This window comes from Adiantum capillus-veneris, chromosome 14 (assembly GCF_014529385.1).
Source record: "Adiantum capillus-veneris isolate H3 chromosome 14, ASM1452938v2, whole genome shotgun sequence".
In the NCBI taxonomy this organism is placed as follows: domain Eukaryota; kingdom Viridiplantae; phylum Streptophyta; class Polypodiopsida; order Polypodiales; family Pteridaceae; genus Adiantum; species Adiantum capillus-veneris.
The window spans coordinates 133,419,752-133,446,376 of NC_140944.1; the positions used below are offsets into that span (position 1 = coordinate 133,419,752).

The 26,625-nt window shown below is 48.2% G+C and overlaps 1 protein-coding gene across 1 annotated transcript in view; it reads right to left on the minus strand.

Annotated features, from left to right (window-relative positions):
- Nucleotides 1-26,625, minus strand: part of LOC147443166 (complex 1 protein, LYR family protein) — a 116,507-nt gene that overhangs the window by 9,754 nt on the left and 80,128 nt on the right. The gene's annotated exons all lie outside the window — the stretch shown is intronic.

Here is a 26,625-nt window from a genome sequence, read left to right on the forward strand (position 1 = left end):
GCTCCCACTTGTCGCTGTGCTCACATGTCTTTGCCTCTTTGTACGTAAGAGGCTCTCCCTCATCTGTCAACATAATGTAATGCAAAGAGGGGTCATATCGACTCACAAGTTGTCTTTGACGAGTAGATCGCCTCAACCAATGATCCACATCATCCGGCAATGGGTTTACATCAGGTGGCACTACAAAATCATCAACAATGGGCTGCTGTACATCATTTTCAGCACCATTTTCAGCATTGTTTCTTGGCTGCAAATGCCCTTCAGGAGCCTCAATTTGTTGTCCAACATCATCTGGCTCAAACACCACTGGATCATCTACATTTTCAGCCATTTGTGGTGCATCCTGAGGGTCAAAAATAAGCCTAACAGGTGGCTGGTCATGCTGAAATTTCACCCTTTTATGGTCATGCTTTGAGACACAATTGTTTTGAAGCGGCCTTGCCTCATTAAAAACAACATCCCGGCTGCGTACAACCCTTTTGAGCTGAGGTAACCAAATCCTATAACCCATTTCGCCTTCTTCACCATATCCCATGAAGAGGCCTTTAATGGACTTCGCATCTAGTTTACTCCTCAACTCAGGTCTAACATGCACAAAAGCTTCGCAACCAAAAATACGTAAGTGATCACATGAAGCAGGCTTGCCAGACCAAACCTCTTCAGGGATGTCACCTTTCAAAGACATGTGAGGGAATCGATTACATATATGCACTGCAGTTTTCAAAGCTTCTCCCCAAAATCCATGAGAGAGATTAGCTATGGACAGCATGCATCTCACCCTCTCACAAAGTGTCCTATTGAATCTTTCAGCCACACCGTTAGAAGAGGGGCTGTATGGCACAGTAAGCTCCCTCTTAATGCCCAAATTTTCACAAAACTTGTTAAATTCAGCACTTGTGTACTCCCCCCCATTGTTTGTACGCAAGCATTTTAGCTTTCTACATGTTTGGGTGGTCACAAATATATGAAATCTCTTAAACGCAGCAAAGGCTTCATCCTTAGACTTAAGCAAATAAACCCAAATTTTCCTAGAATGATCATCAACAAAGGAGACAAAATAACATGCACCACCCATAGACTTAGTAGGCATGCTACATACATCGGAATGTACAAGATCAAGCACACAAGATTTACGAGAGACACCAGAGTAATAAGAACGCTTTACTTGCTTGCCATATTGACATTCATTACAAAAGTCAAGCTTTGTGCCTTTAGCATCAAGCTTGTTCAAAGTACAAAGCTTAGAAAGGCCCTTTTGGCTCATATGGCCAAGCCTCTTATGCCACAACTCCATGTGAGAGTTAATTTCAGCCAATGCAATAAACTTGTCCAACACGGCCTTTCCATGCATGCAGTAAAGTGTCCCTTTCTTTCTACCCTTTACAATCAGCCTTGAGCCTTTGGTCATTTTCCATGACTCTCTCAAACAAGATGTTGTAACCATGCATATCCATCTGACCAAAGAAAGCAGACTCTTCTTGATTCCCGGCACATATCGAACATCATGCAAGACAAGCTCATTTGTGCCATCTATGGAGAGATGCACAGTGCCAATACCCTCAATGGAATATGCATGATTGTTTCCAAGGTATACATGGCCACGCTTGCCCGCATCAAAAGTCGAGGAACACTCCTTGATAGGAGTCACATGAAATGAAGCACCGGAATCAACAATCCAAGTCTGGGACAATGCATCATTAACAGTCAACAAAGCATCAATAAGATCACTCTTGGTGATCTGCATGTCCTGTGAATGAACATTAAGAGAGGCATCATAGTCATAAGCATCATCATCTAACAAAGTGGCACACAAGATGTCCTCTACATCTGACAGCTCCTCAATCACGACACTAGCAGCCACATTGGCCTTCTCTTTGTCCTTTGAGCTATCCTTTGCATCTGCCTTGACTTCCTTCTTCTCTTTCTTTTTGTCTCCGCCATTCTTTTTCCTTTCTAACTCAGCTTTATAGTACCTGCAATCGGGTTTCTTGTGACCTTTCCTGCCACATTGATAGCAAGTCACATCACCCTTGCCTTTGCTCACATTTCCCCTTTCTCTACTCTTACTCTTACTCCTTTGTGCATAAGCATTCTTCTTTTCTGTCCTGCCTCTAACCATGTTGGCAGAGCTGCCTCCCTCTCTACTTGCTTTCCTCCTGATTTCTTCATTCAAGATAGAACCCCTAACACCATCAAAGGTCAAATTGGGGTTATTGGACAACGAAACCACCAAAGTTCCCATGACTCAGGTAAGGTCTTAAGCAAGAAGATAGCTTTCAGCTTATCATAAAAAGGGTCTAAGCCAGAATCCTGTAACTGCGACAAAGTACCTGCGAACAATGACAAGTGCTCTGCCGCGCTCTTGGACTCATCTAGTTGCATGCCAACAAGTTTTCGCATCAAGTGCACCTAGTTGACAGCCGTTGTATTTTCATACATTCCCTTTAACTTCTCCCACACATCAAAAGCAGTCGTGAGACCTTTCACATCAATGACGGTCTCATCTGTCATGGCCATTTTAATGTATGTAACGGCCTTCCTGTTCATGCTAACCCATGCTTTATCTGTCATATTTTGTGGCTTCACCTGTTCAAGTGTCCCTTCGCAATCCTTAAGAAATAGGATTCCCTGAATCCTGTCTTTCCAAAGATCAAAACATGTACCATCAAACCTCCTAATCTCGAAGAGGTTCTTCACATCCGAAGAAGATGAGGCCATAGTTGCACGAAATAAGAGGGATAATACGCTGAATTTTTGGACAAAATGCGCAAAAATCGGAGTATAGCCTCATAGAGATGTGCACTACAGCTCCAAATGGTCATAAAAGCAATTTGGGGCATACTAGGACGATTTGGGCACAAAATTCAATTTCTGAAATTTATGCGCAGGAAATTTCAGCGAGCGAATTTGTGCTCGAAAACAACGAATTTAGTTGTTTTTAGCCTCAGAAGACATACATAAGGATAATACACAGCTTTTAGAAGCATGTAAGCACAAAAGCCCCAAGTTGTAGCATCAAAATTGCATGAAATTGAGCCACAAATGGTCATACATCGACAAAATTTGTCAAATGTGCGTAGATTGCATCAATTTGCACTTTCCCAAATGTAATCGCACCATAAAAACACTTGCAAAAACCTGCATAAATCTGAAATTTGCTTGAAACACCTGTTTTACAGCTTGTCTTACGGCAATTTCAGGGTTTTCGGGTAGCGGGGACTTAGCAAAAGTATTCCCACACCTTAATACATCATTTGCAAAACCCGTATTTTGCTGTCATAACCTGTAATTTCCTGTTTTTGACCTAATTTCAGCCTGTTTTAGGTCAATTTTGGTTGCCGGGAGCTCTTTAGTGTTCGAGGACGAGTCCTTTGGCGACGAAATTGCAAAATCTCACGTGAAAGTTGACCTTCTTGGCTGAAATTCAACGTTTGCAGGTTTGGGGGCAAACCCTAATCAGGCTCTGATACCAATTGATGAGCGCGCGGCGGTGTGTGCAAGTGAAAGAGCACGCGAGGAAGTGCAGTGTGTGTGCAGAGAGGGGAGGCAAAGGCCAGCAGGAGAGGAAGCGCTAGCAGAAGAGAGAGGGCTCACGTTTTTGGGGAAAACTCAATAAGTGAGTTTTGGGTTTTCCCACTTTTATTATAAGTGACCTTTAAAAAATGTGTCCACGTTCAATATGAATGAACCTGGACAAAGTATAAAAATGTACAAAAAGGGGTTATTTAGGCCTTTAACCCAACACACTGCTTAGTCTAGCTTTTCTTGATTTGGAGGACATTTACGGTGCAGATTGCTACATCTGGCCTTCGTGGAGTTTTGCGCAGCTTGGCCACCTGACCACACTAGGTTACAGGTTCATGCATTAAGAGGCTTCCGTGTATTCTCATGACGGTTGTTGGGCTTCTCCATTTTCTCCAAACGGTTTGACTACAGACACCACAGATCCTATCAAGCACGACACTTACAGATCTATTGGCACTTCTTTTACGACAAGGAGTTGTTTTCACACTCAGTTTGGGACCTCCACGCAGTATCTTCACACTGTATCGGCGGAGTACAGCAGTTTGCTACACTGCTCGTGACGGCATCTTTCCACGGAGATTTCTTGGCAGTTGGAAACCCCAGATTGCTACAGATATCGCAGCAAACATATTCATCAATTGCCTCACATCTTCGGCTTCATGCGGTTTGTTCAGCATCCGGTGCTAAGAGGGGGTGTTAGACTTACACCACTCTGCTGCTTCACACGTCTAGGTGATGCATGTACGGCTGCTTCACAGGTCTAGGTCATGCATGTACCGCTAGTCTAAATGCATATGCATTTAGACTGCATTGTCCGGCCGCCCACTTCTGGGTCGGCTGTCCACCTTGTCCGAGAACCCTCATATTTCATTTATTTCTTGTTGGGTCGTGGGAGATTTCTCCAGGCTTTGCCCTACCTCCCCTTGGGCACCTATTTATGGGGCCAGGGGGGTACCCACTTCCACACATATACCGATTGTGTATTGGGTCTTCTTGCTCTGGTAGTCAATGGGGGGCAATCAGCCCCCTCTTCACCATCTATGGCGTTTGTGTTCTCTATCTCTCGCTCTCTCCTCTCTCACGCTTCCGCACACGCACACTCACATAATAGTCCCAGGAGCTTCCGCATGCTTCCTGGAAGAAGGTGCAGAGAATGAGCCCTTAGCACATATTTAAAGGCCCTTGGCCTATGAAAAGCAGTTTACATGAAAAGCCTTCAAACTCAAAAGCTTCTAGTCCAAAAGCGATGCCCAAAAGCTGCCAGCATAAATCACGGAAATCCGTACAATCTACTATATCAGCAATCAACGCAACACGCGGAAATCCATACGGTTTTACCACATCATCAATTCTCCACAGAGTCTTCTTTGTGTGAGGGTCCAGCTTTATTTTTTATGCCTTTATGTCACTTGGGCCCCATCGGACGGGGTCCCATAAGTTGGTAGGACTTCTTCTGCTGCTGTTGCTTGCTCTTCTTAGGGTTTAGGGGCCCTCGACCGTGATCTGAAGGTTTGCTATGTTCTTCACTGACTTGACACGTCAGCAGTTTGTGACACTCACTGGCATCCGCGTTTGGCCTATTGCCCACTATATCTGGCACTAAACCTGTCGTGGGTTTGGGCTTCTTCCCTTTCTTGTCCTCTGAGTCAATTGGCCTCTTCCTCTTTGGACCATCGGTAGCAAAATGATGAGACTAAAGCCTTCTTCTCTTCGAACGACTTGTGCACAAAAGGCTTCTTCTTTTGTTTCTTAACCTATCCTCCAGACGTCTCGACTGAGTCCTTAGCTTCCTCTATCACAAAGTGATGACGTGGCATGTCCGCCTAGACACATTCTAGAGGAACTAACTAGACTCATAAGTATAAGTTGTTCCAACTTATGGGGTCCCGTCCAATGGAGCCCACTGGACACTACCCATTAAAATAAAGCAAGAGGACAAATCGTGTGACCTACTGACATGGCAGGTTTGTACGGAATCCCGAAAATCTCTAAGCACGTAACTACGCCCCAGAGGACTGATACAACCAAACGCTCCCAAGACTGTAGTCTACATCGCTTGGAGGTTTCAAGCATAAAACGAAATGCTCCTTAGACATCCCGTCTGCGTCGTTCGGAGGTTTTCGAGCATACAATGAAACGCTCCCTAGACAGTCTACATCATTCCGAGGTTCAAACAATACCAAAACAACATTTCTCACTCATTCACTTGTCACAAACTGCTGATGTGTCAAACCACTGAAGAACGGAGTCAACCTGCACATCCCCGCCGAGGGGCCTAAACCCTAAGAAGCAGCAGCAGAAGAAGAAGAAGCATGATGACATGGCAGCAATATGGATTTCCGCGTTTTGCATTGACATGTGCTCACGTGGCAGTGTATGGAATCCCTTGTTTTTCGTTGGCAGCTTTTGGGCAAGATGCTTTTGGCATAGTTACAAGGGAACGGGATTCTAGGGCTGTGGAACGTCAGAACGCCGTTCGGCGGGTGGAGGATCACATGAAACGGCTCGGAACGGGGAACGGCCAGCCTGGCCAAACCAGAACGGGGCTGCCGGAATGGCTGAGCAGCAATAGAAAATGGTCAAAATTTGGGGGCAGAATTTTCAGCTCCCCATTATAAAATGCACCCCCCCCCATCCCTTACCCCCACAAATACAAGGTTGCCACTATGTATCTACTATCTCAAGCTCCCTCTCTCAAGTCTCAAGCTCTCATGTATCTCTCTCTCAGAGTCTCTCAAGCTCTCTACTTCCCTCTTCCTACCTGTCTTTCTCTCTCAAGCTCTTAAGGAGTCAAGCCCACATGAAACACATTTTCCATTGAAGATTCGAGAATCTTCCGAGTCGTCTCAACTTTCAAGTCTACGAGGCCCAAGGCTCAAGCTCTCTTCTTCTCCCTCTCCCCCTCTTTCTCACATAATCCATGGCCTCATACTACCTTTATTTAGACAAATAGAGCTAAAGATTGCATTATTTGGATGTTTTTTATGCCTCCTGTTCCGCGCCGTTCCCGTTCCGGACCCCTCGGGTTTCCCCGTTCCGCGGGGAACCGGTCACCGTTCCCATTCCACGTTCCGAGTAACTATGGCTTTTGGACCAGATTCTTTTGAGTTTATATCTTTTCATGTAATTGCTTTTGAGAGACCAAGGACCTTTAAATATGAGCCAAGGGCTCATTCTCTGGCAAGCTTCTGCGTGAAGGTGCAGAGGATGGAGTACCGGCAATGTACTGAGTTGAAGCAATATAAAGAAATACCAAAAGGGGCGCCAGGGTTTGGGACCAGTGCTCTTTAGGGACGGAACTCCGCCACTCCCCATCTCGTGTGCCGTGCACTCTCTCTCTCTCTCTTTCAATTCAGTTGCTATTTGATGTGCTTAAAGTTGATCAGTCTGTTCTTTTCCGTTGGCACGTGGTGCCCGTCCCCATTACAATTTATGCAAGAGGGTTTCAAATCCCAAAACCCCAATCTAATGAACTCGTCTAAACATGCAAGTTCCGCAAACAGGCTCACAAAATTGCCAGCACTAATCCTCCTAGGATTCTAGACACTCCTATCTAGGGATAGGTGCAAAATTGGCTCTTGGAGTCGATGAAGCATGTCCATGTGGCACACAAAGCCATGTGCACATGACATTTTTTGATACCTGTGGATGATTTCTCCAGCAAGATACAGGTATTTTTTCTTGCTAAGAAGTTTGACGCTGTCTCTAACTTTCAAAGTTGGATAAGTTGAAAACCTCATTCTAAAGTCTCTAGCTAGAGAACTTCTAATGGAGGCGAATTTATATCATTGATTCATTTCTTCTTTCTAAGGCATTCCAAGGCAAGCTTCTCTCCCTTACAACCCCTAAAAGGAGTGGTGTCATGGAGACAAAGTATAGGACACTGAAGGACATGCCTCATTTTTTTGGAGCATCATAATCACCTTCTAGGTGCTTTACTTCTTGCTTACAAGCTTTCTCGTCTCACGTGTACTAGCCCTTGGTTGTGGTTTGGTCACTTGTACACGAATAGGATTGAGATTTCAAGCACACTTGGGATTTGCACCTGCACTTTGCCCATTTCAAGCCTGTTTGGGCCATTTTTCCATGTTTAAAATGAATTTATTATTTTCGGTCGTGGTATTGGATAGAAATATTTGTGTGTCCTTACCAGAGTAATAGGGAGTGGGCAGAACGGGCCCCTCCCATTCCCCGAACACGTTTCCAAGCTGGGCAATTCATCGAAACCGGAACGAGAACAGAACGTCGTTCCCTTCCCAAGCATAACCGGAACGGAAAACGGAACGCGGAACGGCAACACTCAAAATGCTCAAGTTTGAAAACATGGCTATTTGGAACAGCTCTTTTGAACTTTTTTGGAGGGGGTGTCTTCCCATCCTCTCCTATATAAAGAAGGGCTTTAAACCCGCTCTCTCAAGCTCTCAACCTCACCCTCTTCCTCAAGGCTTCAAAGTTCAAGCCTCAAGGCTCAAAGCCTCAAGGCTCAAAGCCTCAAGCTCCATCACTCTCAAGCTCTCAACCTCGCTTTCTCCCTCCCTCAAAATCTCTCCCCCTCTCCCTCAGGCCTCAAGGCTCCAAGCCTTCCATGAAGTTCAAGCCTCAAGGCTCACTCTCAAGTCTTAAGCTCCATCTAGCATCCCTCCCTCGTGTAAGCCTTAAGCATTATTGAAAAGCATGTCTATATAGGATTCTACTTGGACTAATGTGTGTGTGTCTCTCTACTAACATATAGGTTGAATCCAGCTTAATTTAAGCATCTTTTAGGTTTTCCGTTCCAACCGCCCGAGGGCCCCCCCGTTCCGGAAACATTCCACAGCCCCCCGTTCCCGCTCCGTGTAACTTTGGTCCTTACCCTGGCTCATTATATATGTGGCCTAGGGGGGTATCTATCCTGTGCCTTATATCATTCTTAGAGTTTTTCTTCTAGAGTTATTGAGCTCAGTAGCCTCTCTCTCTCTCTCTCTCTCTCTCTCTCTCTCTCTCTCTCTCTCTCTCTCTCTCTCTCTCTCTCTCTCTCTCTCTCTTTTTTGGAAAAATCAGGGCTATATATTACTGAGTACAATATGATCCCCAACGGATGCCAAAATAGCCTGTCACATGGGGTGTACAAACTGAATGTAAGGGTGAGAGCCACTATAGTGACAACTCGGCTAGTACAATCTCATGGTGGTCTGTGTGATGAGTGGAGTAGAAACCACTGAGGGGGGGCATAATGCCATATAATCTGACCACCTGTACGTGTGAAAAAGAGTGGAGCTCGGGCCCAACGCCGAAGAAAGGCAAATCGTCGAGCCTCGGCTGCTCTAGATGTACCTGAGGAAGAATCCCACTGCCAAATCAAGGTGTGAATGATGTCCAGCCAAATGGCAGTAAGGATATCTTGAAGGAGCTGTGGAGCCGCACTGAGAATGTGAAGACAACGAGCTCTCCAAATATTCCATAGTGTAATACTAGTGATGTCTGAAAAAACTTCATCACGTGCCTGAGGATCCCCCTGTCATGCGATCTGTGGTAACATAGCCAAAGTTCCTCGCCGATAACCAGTCGAGGTAAGCATAAGAGCTGGATCTGTGTCTGAGCCCTCATAGAAAAGATGCGGTCCGGGCATCGGCATCAACCATGAGACAGAGCCCCAAGTGAGAAATCCATCCTGAACACCTGCTCTGCTAAGTAAAAAGCAAACTGGTAGCCACACTATATGAGAAGAGGAGCATGACCAAAGACAGTGAGCTGGTGACTCATGTAGTCGCAAAGGACATCGAGTGCATAACGGATCATGACCCATAGTAGCTAGCCAAGTCCCAACTGGAAGTCCTGCATGTGCAATCATCCACATGAAAAAAGAAATACGACGAGCCGCATGTAAATCCCAGATGGCTGACCAAAACTGCTGCAGATAGGCATGGGAGAGACCTGAATGTAACCAAAAACGCATACGAGTGGTCTGCCATGGGTGTTGTCTCATCAATGCTAATCTTCCAAGTCTGACAGTGTACTCAAAAAATGATACATGTGCACCGGTGGGGTTAGAGTGAGGCCAATGCCACTCTCCTGGGTCCCAATAAAGCTGAGATAAGGCATGACCCTCCCACACCCAAAGCCTCCAAAGGGCGGCATCAGCGGATGCGAAACGGGGGTCAACACAACGACGCTTTTCGCGAGAGCCAACTACTCGTATGGCCTCCCATCGAGCGCCGGGGTAGACAAGGTGCGGAGAGGTGGTAGCAAATGTCAATCTAGCATGAATCCCCTGAGAGGAGTCTGAATCAACTGTGAACAGCATGGTGTCTAAACGAACTAATAAGAGAGTGCTCTGAGCAAAGAGACCTTCCCAGTCACTATGTGGAGGCATCTGAACCGTGCCTCGCATGACTGCATCCCACTGTGAAGGAATGGCGGAGTCAATCTCAAGAAGTCTGTCTGTCACCTCGCGACCAATGTCATAATGTTCTGCTACAAAATCTGCATCCAGCATACGCGTCTCATGAAACAACCGCATAGAGGCAGCAGGGCCAGTGTCCCAAGCAGCCCAATCAATGTGAGTCCTCTCTCCAAGCTGACGGGGTGGGTTAACCGAAGAATCAAGAACTGCATCATTCCAAATGAGAGGCTGGCGCTCAATCTCCTCACGACATGAGGGAGGTGAGCGTATGAGAGCTCGTCGCATGGAAACCCAAATCTGAAGGAGTGATCGGATGAAGGGTGAGAGAGTGCTGGTGGACAAGGGGGCATCCGTAAAGAGAAAACGATACCCTATACGCCAAGTATGACCATCTTTAGTGCCGAGGCGTGGAGTTGCTGTGCAAATAGCGGCCTGAAGAAGCATCTTCCAAGGTTCTTGGCCGGGAAAAAGACCTCGAACAATAAGCTTGGTAAGAAGGGCGCGACTCTGTAATTCTGGATCAATAATGCCAAGGCCGCCCTCTGACCGAGTTCGAATAATCGTGGACCAGCGAACTCGAGCACGAGTATCAGTAGTCCCATTTGTGCCACTCCATAAAAAGTTCCGCACTAGTCTGCGGAGCTGAGCTATCACTCCAGAATGTAGCATCCAACAAGAGGCCGTGTACCATACTGTAGCCAGAATGACCTGGTTCACGACCAATGCACGACCAACCAACAACAGATGACGTGAAGACCAATGACATAGCTTCCTGCGAATAGACTGTAGAACGGGTGCAAACTGCTGCTGTGAGGAAACGTCAAATCCAACATGAAAGCCCAGATATCTGCATGTCTGACCCGGCTGCAGCCATGTGAAACCATCAGCTACCCCCCAAGTAGGTATGTCATCACTGCCAACCAGTAACCCATAGGATTTATGCCAGTTAATACGTGCACCACTGGCAATGCAAAAAACCGTCAAGGCCTCCCGCATGGCATCAAGAGCTGCTAGCAAATAGTGCAACATCAGCATAGTGTCATCAGCGAACTCCTGATCGATAAGGTCCGGAGCCGAATGTACTGGCATGGTCAAGACACGAAATGCATGACTCTGAGCACGAAGAAAATCTGACATAGTCTCTCCAACAAACAGATACAGATATGCTGCTAAAGGACATCCCTGTCGGACAGATCGAGAGAGCTCAAAACTGCGACTGACACGACCACCAATAGTAATAGCACTGCTGGCAGTCCTGAAGAGAGCGGAAATGCCTGCGATCCATCGCGAGGGGAAACCCATCCTGGCTAATGATCCTTCGAGAAAGTCCCACTCAACACGGTCGTATGCTTTCTCAAAGTCAAGAATGAAAAAAGCGAGAGGTTCAGAAGATGATCTGGCCCACTCTACTGCCTCATAAAAAGTGAAGATATTATCCAGTATGCATCGATCCATGACAAAGCCTTTCTGAGAAGTATGAATAATATCTGGTAAGAACGGTCGCAAGCGATGGCTGATCAGTAACGCTAATATCTTATAGACCGAAGGGAGTAGGGTAATAGGTCTCCACTGACGGAGCTGAGTTGTGTCACCCCCTTTCGGAATAAGAGATATGAGACCTGAGCAAAGATTCGGATGCATATATCCTGATGCAAAGATGTCATGACAACCACGAAGCAGTGGTATATGCAATACATCCCAATAAGTCAAAAAGAAAGCTCTAGTGAGGCCATCCTCTCCTGAGCAAGAGGATGGATCTAGACTCTCGATAGCAGCATGAAGCTCTGCAAGTGTGAAGGGTGCCAACAAGATCTCGGCCATAGTATCTGTACAACGGCGTCAAGTGTGATGCCAGATCTGCTCACGGGCAAGTAAAACCTCAGTAGTGCATACATCAACAGTGAACAATGCCTCAAAATAATCTGCAGACATATCAAGAATAACATCAGGATGCATATGAAGTGTCCCCTGAGCATCGCACAAAGTCCGAAGGGTGGTGCCAGGAGGGCGCTCTTTATGCACAGCGAAGAAGGCTTTATTCATTCGATCAGCTTTAGCTATCCAATGAGATACTGAAGCATGATGAGTGAACTCATACCTAGCCTCCCGTACGCGATGAATTTCCTCTATGAGCTCTGTCTGTCTAGCAGCGAGATAAGCATCCTGAGGCCACTCCTCAAGCAAGCGCTGTGTGGAACCAAGAGGAATGTGAAGATCAGACTCGCGTACTCTCAACTGTCGATGAATAATAGCAGTCTGATCACGGCAGTAAATACTAGACTGAGTAATGCAATGAGCAAGGAACTCTCCAGGGGGACCACAATAAGCACCCGTGGACCATAAGTCACGAATCTGTTGCTGCAAAACTTCAGTGGTGAGAACACTGTCAGGTATGCGGCAGCCCCGTCTCTGTGCAGAGGATCTAGTGAAGGAGATAAACAATGAGATGGGTAAGTGATCTGAGAGGCAGGTCCCTCTCCAAATAGTAGTAAATCCACCTAGAGCTGCTGCCCAAGGGCCAATGTAAAAACGATCAAGTCGCTCTAATAATCTCCCCTGCTGTCTCTGAAACCCCCACGAGTAATGAAGTGTAGCAGGGTGATGACCAAAAGAGGGTATGTGCCATGCATCAACACCTTGAATAGCTAGAAGAAATCGATCCCAATCTGACTGCTCATCGGGAGAGATGGATGATAGAACAGGAGGAGTGATGGATCGCCAATCAGAGTCGCTTTCGACATTGTTGAAGTCGCCTCCTACAACCCAAGAGTCTACAGCAGGTAGAACAGTAGCCAAAGAGGCCCAAAAGGTAGCCCTCTCCCGAGGAGTAGTGGGTGCGTAGACTGACATAAAACCAATGATAGAGTCCTGAATCTGAAGAGACACGTAGATTGCTCTGCCAGCGACAAGGGTGCCATGCTACTGAACTGAGGCCAAGTAACGTGGCCCCACTGAAATGCATAAACCACAACTCTGTCCATGAATGCCTAGAGTAGGCTCCCAAAAAGTGTGAGCGCCGGAGGGCATGAGATTACCAAAGGGGGTGGCAATCTTATGCTCCTGTACTAGTAATATATCCACAGTGCCTACTACATGAGCGTCTAAATCTCTGCGAAGTAAAAGCTTGCGGGAACCTCTTACCCAAGAAGTCTGTAAACCATTAGCATTCCAAGAAACTACATGTAAATCCATAGTCTGCATGAAAGAATTGGTAAAGCATCTGACTAACTGCGCATCTTCTTGGAGGCAGCTGAGCCATCCAAGGGGTGAGCTTCGAGCGGTAGGAAAGCAACCCGCAAGCCTTCTCTAAAATATGGCGTCTCATTACACCAACTGCGAACCTCAGCTAGTTTACATTGCATTACTGATTTTGTAGCTTTGACACCCCAAATGCGCATAGACATAGGAAGCACCACATCTGAGGATACATGAATGACCATAGGCAATGAATAGCAAGCATAAACATCACTCCATTCCATAGCACCAATACAGGAAGGGAAGTGTGGAGACAGTACATCCGGAGCGGAAGTAGACAACCATGAATGAAGCTGAGCCATAGATTGAGCATACACAAAATGTAGAACCTGATCCTCAGACCATTCCTGAGCTGCGAGGAATGGAAGGAAAAAGGAATGGGTGGGCTGAAAGCGACTGCCTATTAAAGAGGGAACACAACCTGGCTTGTGATGCATAGGGTAGAGCTGTACCCGCAATGGTCCTTCTGAGTCACCACACATTTCAGCCCGATGAATGCCCCAGGAAAGAGGACAGGAGCTGAGAAAACTGCGAGGGACGTAAGTATGAGCGGCTGAAGGAGGGGGAGGACCAGAAGGTGGAGGGGGGGGAGCAAGGGCGAGAGGGAGAGGAGAAAAAGGGAGAGGTAATAGCGGGGAATGATCCATCTGCATGGGAATAGGGATCTCGGGCAGAGGAGAAGGAGCGGGCGGGAGAACGGCAAGAGAAGGAGGAGCTGGTAGCAGAGGTAAGTGATCCTGTGCTGAAGAGGAAGAATGGCGAGGAGAAGCAGGGGGTAATGGGGTGGTGGAAACTTGAGAGGGAGCAGGAGAGGTAACAGTGGGGGCTGCATGCGGTGTAGGTTGCTGACGAGGACAGAATGAATGGTTACGACCCACTGTCTGCCATGCATTCTTAGTAGGAACTGAAGCGGAGGGAGGGACATGGAGGGTCGAAGCTCGAGGAGCACCTGCAGGCTGTCGAGGTGCTCGAGTAGTAGTAGGAGGAACCAGTTGTTGACGCTGACCACGTGACTGAGCATGAGTGCCAGGAGCTGGCTGTTGTTGTCGCCGATGGCGGGGCAGGGTGGGGCAATCTCGTGCCAAGTGTCCCATCTCGTGACAGCGTAAGCACTGCCCTGGGCGACCAGTGACTACCATTCGGCAAGAGTAGTCTCGATCGCGCACAACCACAGTAACTGTATCTGGTAATGAAGTATCCCCAAACACCAGGACCTGAATGCGAGGTGGACCAGAGGAGAAGATACAGGATCCTGGAACTACTGTGCCAAAATGAGCAGCAATCATCTGAAGGAGATGCTCATCAATAAAATGGAGAGGCATATCCGGGAAGGAGAGCGTCAGAGGGAATCTGGGAATAAGGTGTCGACTATCAAACTCCTTAGTAGTAAACTCGGGATACCACCTTGTCAAGTATATCATCCTGCGATCAGAGAGTATCGGAGACTGAGCCAGGAGAGCTGAGGCAGTGGCGGGATCTGAAAGATGTACCATGAATATGCCTCTGCCAAGAAACATAAGCTCCGAGACCCGTCCCTGAGTAGTGCCCAAAGCAGACTGACACCAATCACGTATGGAAGAGCGAGGTGGAGACTATCCAATCATCCGACCAACCAAGGCATGCTGTGCCAAGTGTTGTATTTTGGAGTCAATGAGTGTCAACAGGTCGACAGTACAGTCCACACGACAGGCAAGTGGGGATGGAGCGACGTGCGTAGCACTCGAGACCGGCAAAGCCGCCATGAAGAATGGGCTAGACTGTCGAACGGGAAAAGAAAGACCCGAAAGGAATCTTGGACGCTTTCTCTCTCTCTCTCGCTTTCTCTCTTTCTCTCTTTCTCTTGCAGGTGGTAGTCAGGGTTTGACGCTGAGGCAGGTATGGTGTACGGGATTAGGGTTTCAGGGAATTAGGGTTAACGGGATTAGGGTTTGCGGCGGAATTAGGGTTTGCAGAGGCAATTAGGGTTTGCAGCGGAATTAGGGTTTGCAGAGGCAATTAGGTTCGCGAGGCTGACAGGGTAGGGCTCGCACAGGCAGCAGAGCAGAAATTGGTGCACAGCAGGCAGTAGCAGGTTTCGCACGAACTGTGACAGGCAACAGTGCGCGTGACAGGGGGGCTTGTGTTGCGCGCGCAGACAGTGCAGCAAGTCTCGCGTCGCGGCAGGCAGTCCAGCAGGTCGCGCCGCAAGGTAGCAGCGGGTCTCTCTCTCTCTCTCTCTCTCTCTCTCTCTCTCTCTCTCTCTCTCTCTCTCTCTCTCTCCCCGCGCTGGGTCACGTCTAGCTCGCCCCCTACTAAGGGTGGCGCTGCATTGCGCCCTGCGGGGTAGCCTCAAGCCACGAGCTTACCCAGCTCTGCAAGGCCGTAAGCGGTTTCGGTATTACACAAGTGCAGGTCTTAACACAGCAGCTAGCAGGGCAGCGTCCTCTGCGTGACAGGTTGTGCACAACAGCAGGTAGCGGGCCAATCCCACAGAGGGGGTCGCGGACAACAGGGGATCGTTGCTCGACAGAGAGTAGTGCAGGACGCGAGGTTCTCCCACAGAGGGGGCCACATCAGGATTGAGTCAGCGCCTTGAGGGGGCTTACATCAGCAGCGAGCTGACCCTACTGGGGGCCGCGTACATTCTCTGCCATTACAGGTGCAGTTTGGGAGCAAGCCCCGCTGGGGCTGCGTCTTTTGCTTTCGACAGTGGTATATGCTGTGCCTAATTCAGAGCAGAGAATTTCATAAATTCACAAAATTTTATAAATTCAGAGCAGAAAATTCAAAAATTCACAGAAACTGCAAGGGGGGGAATTTGTATGCGAAATGTATGCTTGATGCAGGAGAAAATGTATGCATAAGTGTGGAAAGTTCTGGAAACAGCTGTGTGTTTAGTGTGGCAGGTCATGAGCGCAAACCCAACACTTCCCAAGAGCTCTAGCCCCTCCCCCTTGAGTGGTTTGCATGCAATGGCATCACCAGCAATGAAGAAATCAACTTTTATGGCTACCAGAAAGAGGTTAGCAAACATGGAAAAGGAGATGAAGGTGTACAAGACAGAGATGGAAGAGTGGAAGATGGAGAAGGCGGTCTTTCTTCAATGGAAAACAGTGAGGCCGAGCTTCGAACTGTGGAGAAAATGTAGCATCGGGCCGAAATTGAAGACCTCAAGAATCAGATTTCAGCCCTCAAGAGAGACCTAACCGAGGCAAGAGCCAATGGTGGACTGGAAGAGGGAGAAATCCAACCCTCAGTGATAGAAGAACTTAAGGTAATCAAAGAGAAAATGCAAGCCATTAAGGAAGAGGAGAAACAACAGGAAGCAAAAACGTCTTCATAGACAGATATGATTACCAAAACCAATAAGAAAGTGGAGGAAGCGGAGAAGTGAATTTCGGTCGCGAAGAAGGGCAAAGGCAAGGAGGTATCAATCCCCACTCCCACCATCATCAACATGACACTTGAGGAGGAACAACGAAGACGTATGAGGGCTTTGCATGTGAGGGTTACCGGCCTCAACGATCGGGACAAAATTGATGAAGAAGTACAGGAGCTCATGGTACTAATGGGGATGCAAAAAGCGACACACACAAGAGCATGGAGAGTTGGTAAGAAAAGTGGAGGCACGGGGGAAACATCGAGAGGAAGAGCTCTCATATTGCGCTTCCCCTCTATTGAGGAGAAGGAGGCCCACTCTCAAAAAGACTAGTATCTTCCTTGGTGACGATCTCACCGTCTCACAGCTTGCCCACATGCAACAAGTCATGCCAGAGATTAGGGCCGCAAGAGAAAAAGGGAAGGCAGCTCTTTACAGAGAAGGAAGAGTGGTCATTATGGAGAGACGCCCTACATGACGGTGCGAGACCTATGGGACCACACTGAAGATGGCTACTTGGAATTGTAATGGGTCTATGAGGTTGGATGTCGGGGCCTTTGAGACTAGTTTCAGAGACAGGGACATTGTTTTCTTCTCTGAGACTCACCAAGCGCCTGGACAGGTGATGCCACATGTGGGGGGATATAGATGGGAGACAGCCCACAGGACAGTCACGAGATCTGAGCATGGGAGTAGAGGTCCAGGAGGAGTAGCAGTGCTATTTAGAGAGGAGCTACAGCCACTACTACATATTGTACGGAGAGATGAGCATGCTAGATACATGTGGGTGAGGTTGAGAGCTGACACAGGTCGATTTCTATACATTGCCATATGTTACTTCCCTCCCAGTACGTCAGTATATGCTGCATCCAAAGGGCAGTCGCCTTTCTCTATACTGGACGATAATTTAAGGGAGTTTTCTAGGGATGGTGATATCATCCTCCTAGGGGACTTCGATGCCCGAACGGGCAACTCTTAGACAGTCTTCTACGACACTTCAGATGAGATGCTTAGAGAGCTGGATGTGGGGGAGTTAAGGCTTGACAAACGTCACATGACAGAGAGCAGACGGAGTATGAGAGATACCTCACATAGATGATGACTACACATGGGTTAGCCATACTTAACGGCTTACACCAATTTCCTGGAGCAGCCGGCTTCAGATGTTTTCCACACAATGGGGCCAGTACAATGGACTATGTTATGACACAGCCGAGCTTTATCCCTTGCATTCAGGATTTTACAATGGGAGCAAGGCAAATGGGAGTAGCAATAGATTATGCTCTCTTGACACTATCTGTTTCATTCCAGTATAGTACAGCCCAGACATCAGGAGGCAGGTCACACACTCGTTATACATTTACACCAAAGACTGATTTTGTTTATACAGAGGAGATCTGGGACCGTCTATGGAAAGGCACAATTGGCACAGATGGTACAGGCCTCTCAGTGGAGAAGTGCACCACTTTATTGACTAAGACACTGCATGGTGCTACATCAGTGGCATACCCACACACCCAACCGGGCTGGAGACCACATTCTGGGAGTGGATTTCCGCAAAGCATTTGGCATGGTACCGAGAGCTCGATTGATGAGCACACTACAGGAGATGGGGGTGCCCATAGAGTTGATCTGGGGGATTATGGCTTTGTATAGATCAGTGATGGGACACGTACGCACTCCGGAAGGGGTATCTGATCTAGCTTACTCTACTATTGGGGTGAAACAGGGCTGCCCATTGTCTCCTACTCTATTTGGTATGTATGTTGATGAGGTGTCTGATTACATTGACAGAGAGGGTGACAGAGGTGCCTAGCTGGCAGGGACGTGGATCCCATTGTTGTTATATGCTGATGATATTGTGTTGATATCTGACTCACCAGAGGGTATGCAGGGACATTTCGATGCACTACATAGTTTTTCAGAGGATAGTGGATTGTGTGTAAACCTTAATAAAACCAAGGTTATGGTGTTTAACACCACACCACAGTGGATCAAGAAGTCAGCACCTACTTTCACATATGGTCAGGATTTTGTGGAGTATACAGATGCGTACACTTACCTGGGGGTAGTCTTCATTGGGCCGAGATTTTCTTTGAGAAGAGCAGCAGAGACTAGACTGACTAGAGCTTATGCGGCTTTGGGAGGACTAGAGAGGATGTGTTCGCAGGTTCAATTTCAGAAACCTAGGACAAAGCTATGGCTCTTTGATACTTTGGTTGCATCTACTATGCTATATGGGGTGCAAGTTTGGGGACCTTCTGTAGGCCAGGATGGTTGGAGACGTATGGAGAGGCCCTTGGTATCTATGATCTCTCGGCTAATTAGAGCCAATGCGTCCGTACCACATCATATCATTCGAGCGGAGTTAGCTACCCCCCCTATGGAGATTGAGGCGCTTACCAGATCAGTCTCCTTTGTACACAACCTATGGGATACTACCAAAGACAGATATGCCAGGATGGCCCTAGAGTCCTCCAGACAGCTAGCTCTACAGGGGGATACATCATGCTGGTATGCACAGATGACATCATGGTTTCAAACACATGGCTTCACCATGGACAGGCTGCCTCCTTTTCAGTACTCTCTACAGGCACCCTTGATGTCTCTGACACGGGTGGAGATTACTAGAGTCATTCGTCAGGATCTGATCCAGCTGGACACGAGGAGGACATGGATAGAGCCGGTACAGGAGTTGGGCACAAAGATGGCTTTCTATAGAGAGCATCTTCTCCACCTCACAAGGGATGGGTTTGTGATTTGACCTAGCTATATGGACACACATCTTTCTCATGGCTTGTGTTGTGCCATTGGCCAGATACGCACATCCTCACATCAGCTCGAGATTGAGACTGGCACTGGCAGATTCAAAGGGATACCAGCAGATAGCAGGATCTGCCGCTTATGTCATCTAGAGCCAGAGACAGAGTTATATTACATATGTCATTGCACAGTGTACTATGAGATACGAGGCCGTTTTCATTGTCTATTCAGAGAGGGTTTTGGGCCTCTATCTAGGGTCATGAGCTATGACGATCAAAGATGTCTTGGACTATATCTACTTGAGTTACGCAGGCACAGAGACACTTTACTAAGGAGAGCTAGAGAGAGACGGTCCTAGAGACAGATTACAGATTGCTTTACACTAGATATTGGACCCCCAGAGGAGCAGCCAGAGGAGCAGACACCATTGCAGAGCTCTGTCCGCACTCATACTACCGCTACTGGCATTCTCATAGAACGAGCATTGGAGCTAGGGAGATCTAGACGCCCACGATTGAGGAGAGGAGCTACACAACATCGACGGAGACTACAACAGAGGATCCGAGCCATACTCTCTCGACGTCCAGAGTGCAGATGAGGATAGATCTCCACCATATCTCCCCCCTTCTTTCATTGTACAACACATTGTATTGTGTTTCAGTTCTTTTTGATTCCGGACATGGTATCAAATTCACTATGTTATAACGGCTAGGTCTCACACGTCATTTTGGCCTTTCGAAGACGTTAATATATCATTTCATTTCATTTCTCTCTCTCTCTCTCTCTCTCTCTCTCTCTCTCTCTCTCTCTCTCTCTCTCTCTCTCTCTCTCTCTCTCTCCCCCCCAATGATCAAGTCTACACAAATCTGCCAAAGCTCTGACCACCTTGCGCGATGTAGCAAAAACCATCAAGTCCAATGTTGTTGTCACGTGCATATGGCTCTATGTGCCACGTGGACATGCTTCCTCGACCTCTAGAGCCAATTTTCTAGTTTTGGAACCCTCTTGTATAATGGATTGTACACGCATTTTGACAGATGTTACACTACGGTGGGCATCTGCTGATATGACGTGCATATAGTTTTAGAAATCCAACAAGCCATTCCCCACGTCGATCGGATTCCTGGGTGGGAAGATATGCGACAATTTCACCCCGAATTGGCCCCTGGTCAAATTTATTAATAATTCATTTTTATGATTTATTTGTTGGGTTTGGTGGACAGTTTGCCCTATCTAGTTTTTTAGAAGATTTAGAAACTGAATTCCTAGCCTATAAAGGAAGCAAGAGCATTTTCCGTGACTTGCAGATTGCGCTAGCAAAGGGAGCAGCCAATAGCCAGCGTTTTTGCTCAAATCAGCCTGGAGTTTTCTGAACAGCCTCCAACCCTAGAGTTTTGGCCTTGCATCGCCAGATCAGCCCTAGCACTAGCACCAGCAGTAGATCAGCCTCAGCGTTTTCAAATTTCAGCCCTTCCCCTCGCCGGAAAGCGGCTCGTATCTGCCCTTGCGAGTTCCCCGTTGCCGTCCATTCCTTCGGTAGGACATTCCCTCGCCGGCATTGAGTGCTTCATTGCTATCCATCATCATCATCGTCAAGATCTGCGTTTTCAGCCCTTCATTCCTCTCACATCGGGAGCACAATTCAGCCCTAGATCTACCCCTTGGTGGCCACCCGCAATCCCACATCGAGAAGAATCCAAAGGTGCATCAAATCATCCCCAGAGATGTCTCGTCTTGAGGAGTTACCGCGACGACAGTCATCATTCAAGTCAGTAAAGTCTGCACATTGCATTGTGTGTGCATTCCATTTACGCAATCTAGAGCAAATACGTACACATCGGCACCGGTGTAAGGGGCTCTTGAGAGGGTTGGTCAGGACCCCACCGGGTGTCATTCTCCTCTTCTCTCTCTTTCTCACTCCCTATACACATCTCTACCACACTCTCCCATTCCCTCCCTTCAAGGAAAAGTAAAACGATCGCTCATTCAAGTTCAAAGGAATCACTAACACAAGGAAAGACAGAAAAGGACTTGTGGAAGTGTAAAACGTAGATCTTCACCATTTCAATTCCATTGTACTTGACATTGGTATCAAAGCTTTGTGATTCTTTTATTGGCCTAAAATGCGAAAAGATGTGTTTCGTTATGTCACACAGTGCACTATTTGTCAAAAGGTAAAAGCTCCTCGAGGTACGCAGCAAGGCCTCTTGCTTCCGCTGCCTATTCTCGATGGACCTTTTCAAGATATTTCCATGGATTTTGTGACTAATCTTCCACGTAGTTTGCATTCAACGAACACTCAATTTTTGACAATTATTGATCGTTTCAGCAAGTTTTGCATATTCATTCCTTTTAAGACCACAATCACCGCACTAGATGTGGCACGATTGTTCATAAAGCATTGGTACCCCCTCTGTGGTTTGCCAAAATCGATTGTTTCTGATAGAGATGTTAAGTTCACGTCTCGCTCACTCTTTGAAAATTTTGGCATTAAGTTGAATTTTTCATCGGCTTTTCATCCACGGTCAGAAGGTCACACAGAGATTTATTACAATCAATTGGCTTTTGATGTTTTATAGTCATGTCTCTTTTTCCTCTGCCATTGGTTGAACTCCGTATGAGGGACCTTTTGGCCGTCCGTTCCAGTCACTTTTGACTCACTCAACAATCAAATGCCTGATGCCAATGCTGAAAGTCAGTCGTTGGATGAGATTTCTGAGAGTGTGAAGCTTCGACTAAGCAAGGCTCAGGAGTCTTACTCATGCCATGCTAACAAGCATCGTCACGATGTTTCGATCAAGGAAGGGGATTGGATGTATTTAAGAATCATGAAGCAACGTCTTAAGCAAGTTGGAAAGAAGTGTCCAAAGTTGTCTTTCAGAATGTATGGTACATTTCCTATCATTAAAAAGATAAATAAGGTTTCGATGAAATTGCAATTACCTAACTCATGGTCAATGCACAACGTTTTCCATGTTTCTTGGTTGAAAGTGTTTCAAGGAACACCTCCACAGGACATTTCCTAAGAAGTAGAGCCGGAGAGAGAGCCGGAGATCATCAATGAAGCGGAAGTCACGGAGCCGGAGCAAGTGTTGTTGCATCGGTTTCGCCATGGTTCAAAGAAGCAAGTGTGAGACAGTACTTTTTGAAGTTCAAGGATCAAGGAACTCAAGAAGCAGTGTGGGTTGATGAAGAATTTTTCAAAGATTTTCCCGAAATGTTGGCAGCCTACAAGGCAGCGATGCAAATCGGTACCATTACCTCACTTTAAAAAGGAGGGGATGTCACGTGCACATCTAACCCTATGTGCATGTGGACAAGCTACTTCATGACAAGGGTCAGTCAGCGTAGCTTAGGAAGTGTTTTGGCACTTCTGTGAGTCTGTTCGCAGACCGTGCATGCCCAGACACTTGAAGTAGATGCATATCCTCTGGTTGCACACAGCATGATCATCAACATTACCATCAGAATCGGTCAGGAGCATTTTACAGGGCACAGAATCTATTTTCCCTATTTTAGCCATTTTTCACTTATTATTTTTTTTTTTCCGAGAAAAAGATCCTTCTATTAGTTAATGAAGACTGCCCATAGGGCTACATCCACCTCTGCAAGAGAGGGCTACAACAAGCATGATGGGGAGACTCTCCCAATGAAAAAACAGCATATATACAATGGGGCTAAATCAAGAGATGGGAGGAGGGAAAAGCCACACAGGTGGACAGTAGTGCCATCTGAGCTCCCCCTGGACAATGGTGTAGAAAGGCCCAGGGCGCCAGAGTCGAAGGAAAGCCTCGCGGCGCTCCCGGATGCGGTCGGAGCTGCCCTGTAGTCCCTCAAGCTGTCCTCTGAGAGTATGGATCAGCTCCAGCCATAAGTCACGAACAGTCTCTCCTCGTGGCACAGGGCGAGCCTCAAAGATGCGGAAACAACGAGCCCGCCAGATGAACCAGAGAGCTAGGCCGCTGATGAGCTCCCAACACTCATCTCTCTCACTGCACCACTCCTGTGGAGTAAGGTCTGTAGCAGGCTGGAGCGTAGGTCGCCCCCCCTTATCACTATCATCCTGCTGGTGGAAGATAACTCAAACTAAAGTGCCGGGCCCGTGAGGGTGGACCAAGCCGCTGTCCCCCAAGTGTACTGTCGAGCCGTGGAGATAGCAGGCATCAGCCGAAGAACTCGTAGCCACACCTGCTGGGCCGAGGGACAGTCCCAAAGACAGTGTCGCTGACTCTCCACCAACTGGTCACAGGCTGTACATACGGCCGAGAGACCACTATGCACAAGCCAGCTCCCTACTGCTGTGGCTCTGTGTGCAACCAACCACTGGAACAAAGTGACGCGCCTCGGCTGTCTGGAGTCCCACAGCCTCTGCCAAAAAGCTGCCAAGAACTCAACTATGAGGCCCTCCTCCTGCCAATGACGTGCTGCAACGGGGCGGGCCTCTCTCTGTGCTGCAAGTATATGACGTCCAAGCCGAACAGTGTACTGAAAGAAAGGGACTCCTGGGCGGTCTGCAGAAGAGAATGGGTCCCTCCATAGCCACTCACCAGGATCCCATTGTACTCGTGCCAGTGGACAGCACTCCCAAGCCCATAGCCTCCAGTGTCCTGTCTCAAGAGCTGCTGGGACAGGGTCTATGACGCAAGTCCTCCAACAGATGCCCACAACTCGGATCCTCTGGAAACAACAGATCGCCCGGAAGAAGTCCTCTGACGACGAACTTCCCAAGAAGGGCTCTGCTCTGCTGTGCTGGATCAATGATCCCAAGCCCTCCCTGAGAACAAGGAAGTGTGATGACCGACCAAGCCACCTTGGCTCGGGCAATCTGAGTGTCGCGACCTGACCAAAGGAAGTTCCTGATCAGCCTCTCTACCTGGCTGATGCAAGAACTCGAGAAGATCCAGCAAGAAGTGATGTACCACATGGTCGCCAACAACACCTGGTTGGCAACTACTACTCTACCAGCCAGCGATAGTCGTGCTGAGCTCCAATGTACCAACTTTCTCTTGATGGACAGGAGAAGAGGAGCAATCTGCTGCTCGGGGGACAAATCCAAACCAACCTGACAACCCAAGTACCGAACTGCAGTCCCTGGAGGAATCCAACTGAAACCCTCTCCTGGCATCCAATCTCGCACAGGAGCTATGCCAATCGAGAAAGCTACTGTCTTTCTCCAGTTGATCAGTGCGCCCAATGCACAGCAGAAGGTCGCCAAAGCCTGCTCACATCTGTGTAGATTGGCCTCCTGGCCCTCTAAGTACAAGGCTGAGTCGTCGGCAAACTCAGCGTTCAGCAGCTCATCTCCCCGTATAGGTAGTGCAAGGCCCCTCATACCAACCTGCTGAGACGCCAAAAATCTGCTCATCGCCTCCGCATAGAATAGAAAGAGAAAGGGGGCAAGAGGACAACCCTGTCTGACCGATCGTGTGAGCATGAAGCGCTCACCTCTACCTCCTGCCAAGAGCACCTGACTGTGAGCCTGTCTGTACAAAGCTGACACCCCTCTGATCCAAGCATATGAGAAGCCCATCCTACGTAGAGTGCCCTCTAGAAAGTCCCAGTCAACTCTGTCGTATGCCTTCTCAAAATCGAGAAGAAGAATCACAAGGTCCTCCCCACGGAGCCGTGCCAGGGCAGAAGCCTCCCAGAAAGTGAAGATGTTGTCAAGGATACTGCGTTCCTCGACAAAACCTGTCTGAGTCCCATGTATAAGACTCTCCAAAAGTGGCTGAATCCTCAAACTCAGAGCCTTGGCAAGAATTTTGTAGGCTGAGTTGAGGATGGTGATGGGGCGCCACTGTCGAATCTCATCCAAGGATCCACCCTCGTTCGGAATGAGGTAAATCAGGCCCTCGCTCATGCTATCCGGCATCACTCCTGTGTGCAGGATGTACTAAAAGGCACTACAAAGATCTGGGCCAAGCAGGTCCCAGTACTCCAAGAAGAAGCTGGGGGTCAGCCCATCCTCACCTGGAAAGCTACCACGAGGAAGGGCCCTTAGAGCCGTGTGTAGCTCCTCAAGCTGAAGAGGTAGCTCTAGCCTCTGGCGCATCTCCTCAGTCACAAGGCAAGGCATCTGCGCCCAAACCTGCTCCCTGCATGCATCCTATCTCTCTCACTGGGGCTCAGCCGGCAGTAGCTCACGGTAAAATTCAGTAGCAACTGCACGCATATCCTCGAGCTCACAAGCAACTGACCCATCAGGTCTCCTCAGCTGATTGACCTTGGCATGCGAGTGCCGAGGTTCCACTGTCTCAAGAGAAGCACCTGTCACTCTGTCACCCACCTGAGTCCACTGAGATGCCTGTCGGTGAAAGGCAAACTCATGGCGCCTCTCCTCTGTGCAAGCAAGCTCCTGTCGAGCCTGCTGTAACTGCTCCTCCAACCATGGACTGTCTGGATGCTACTCCTGCATCCTCTGTAGTGAAGCAATGCCTCGTCTGAGACGCTGCTCCTCCTCTCTCTCTGCAGCCCGTCGAGCCAAACACTCCTGGAGAAAAAAGTGGCTAAGCTGAGCTAGGCATAAGGCCACTCTGCCTGCAGGTAGAGCCTGCCTGTCCATGCCCTCTGTCCAGAGAGCCTCTACCCTCTCTCTGAGTGCTGAGTCCAACAAGACCCGCTCTGGGATGCGAAGCATCGTGCTCCCACTCCTCTGCCTGTCTGCCACTGTGAGGATCACTGGTGCATGGTCCGAAAAGGATGTCCCTGCCAGAAAGCCCATTGATCCCCCCAAGTCACTGAAGTGGTCACTAGTGTAGAGGCGATCTATCCACGATAGATTCACTCCTCCCACTCTGCGGTCCGATCTAGAGAAGACAAGACTCTCTGGAGGCCTCACAAAGCTAGAATTCTGCCATGTATCCGAGACCCTCAAAAGTCATACACAACCTCTCCCAAGCTGCTAACTCGACTCCATGTACAGTAGCATGGCTGCCTCCGATCCAGTCAGAGGGGTCCTCCAACATGTTGAAGTCCCCTCCTACACACCAATGGTCAACCTGTGGCAAAGACTCAACAATCTCTGACCAAACTCTGCACGAGCACTCGCCACATTGGGCGCATAGATGTTCAGGAAGCCCACAAGGCCACCCTGAACCTGCAAAGTAATCCACTGAGCCCTTCTTGGCACAATAATCCCTCTGCCCACAATGGCATGCTGCAAAGAGTCCGCAATAGTCATACACACCCCACCCTGGATGCTTCCAGGTCCAAAAGCAGCTGACCAAAAGGTATCATAACGTCCACGCAAAATCTGACCACGTCGCCGAATGCGGCTCTCAGACAAATGGTGCTCCTGAAGCATAAGGAGATCAATCTCTCCTCCCACAAGGCAACGCTGAAG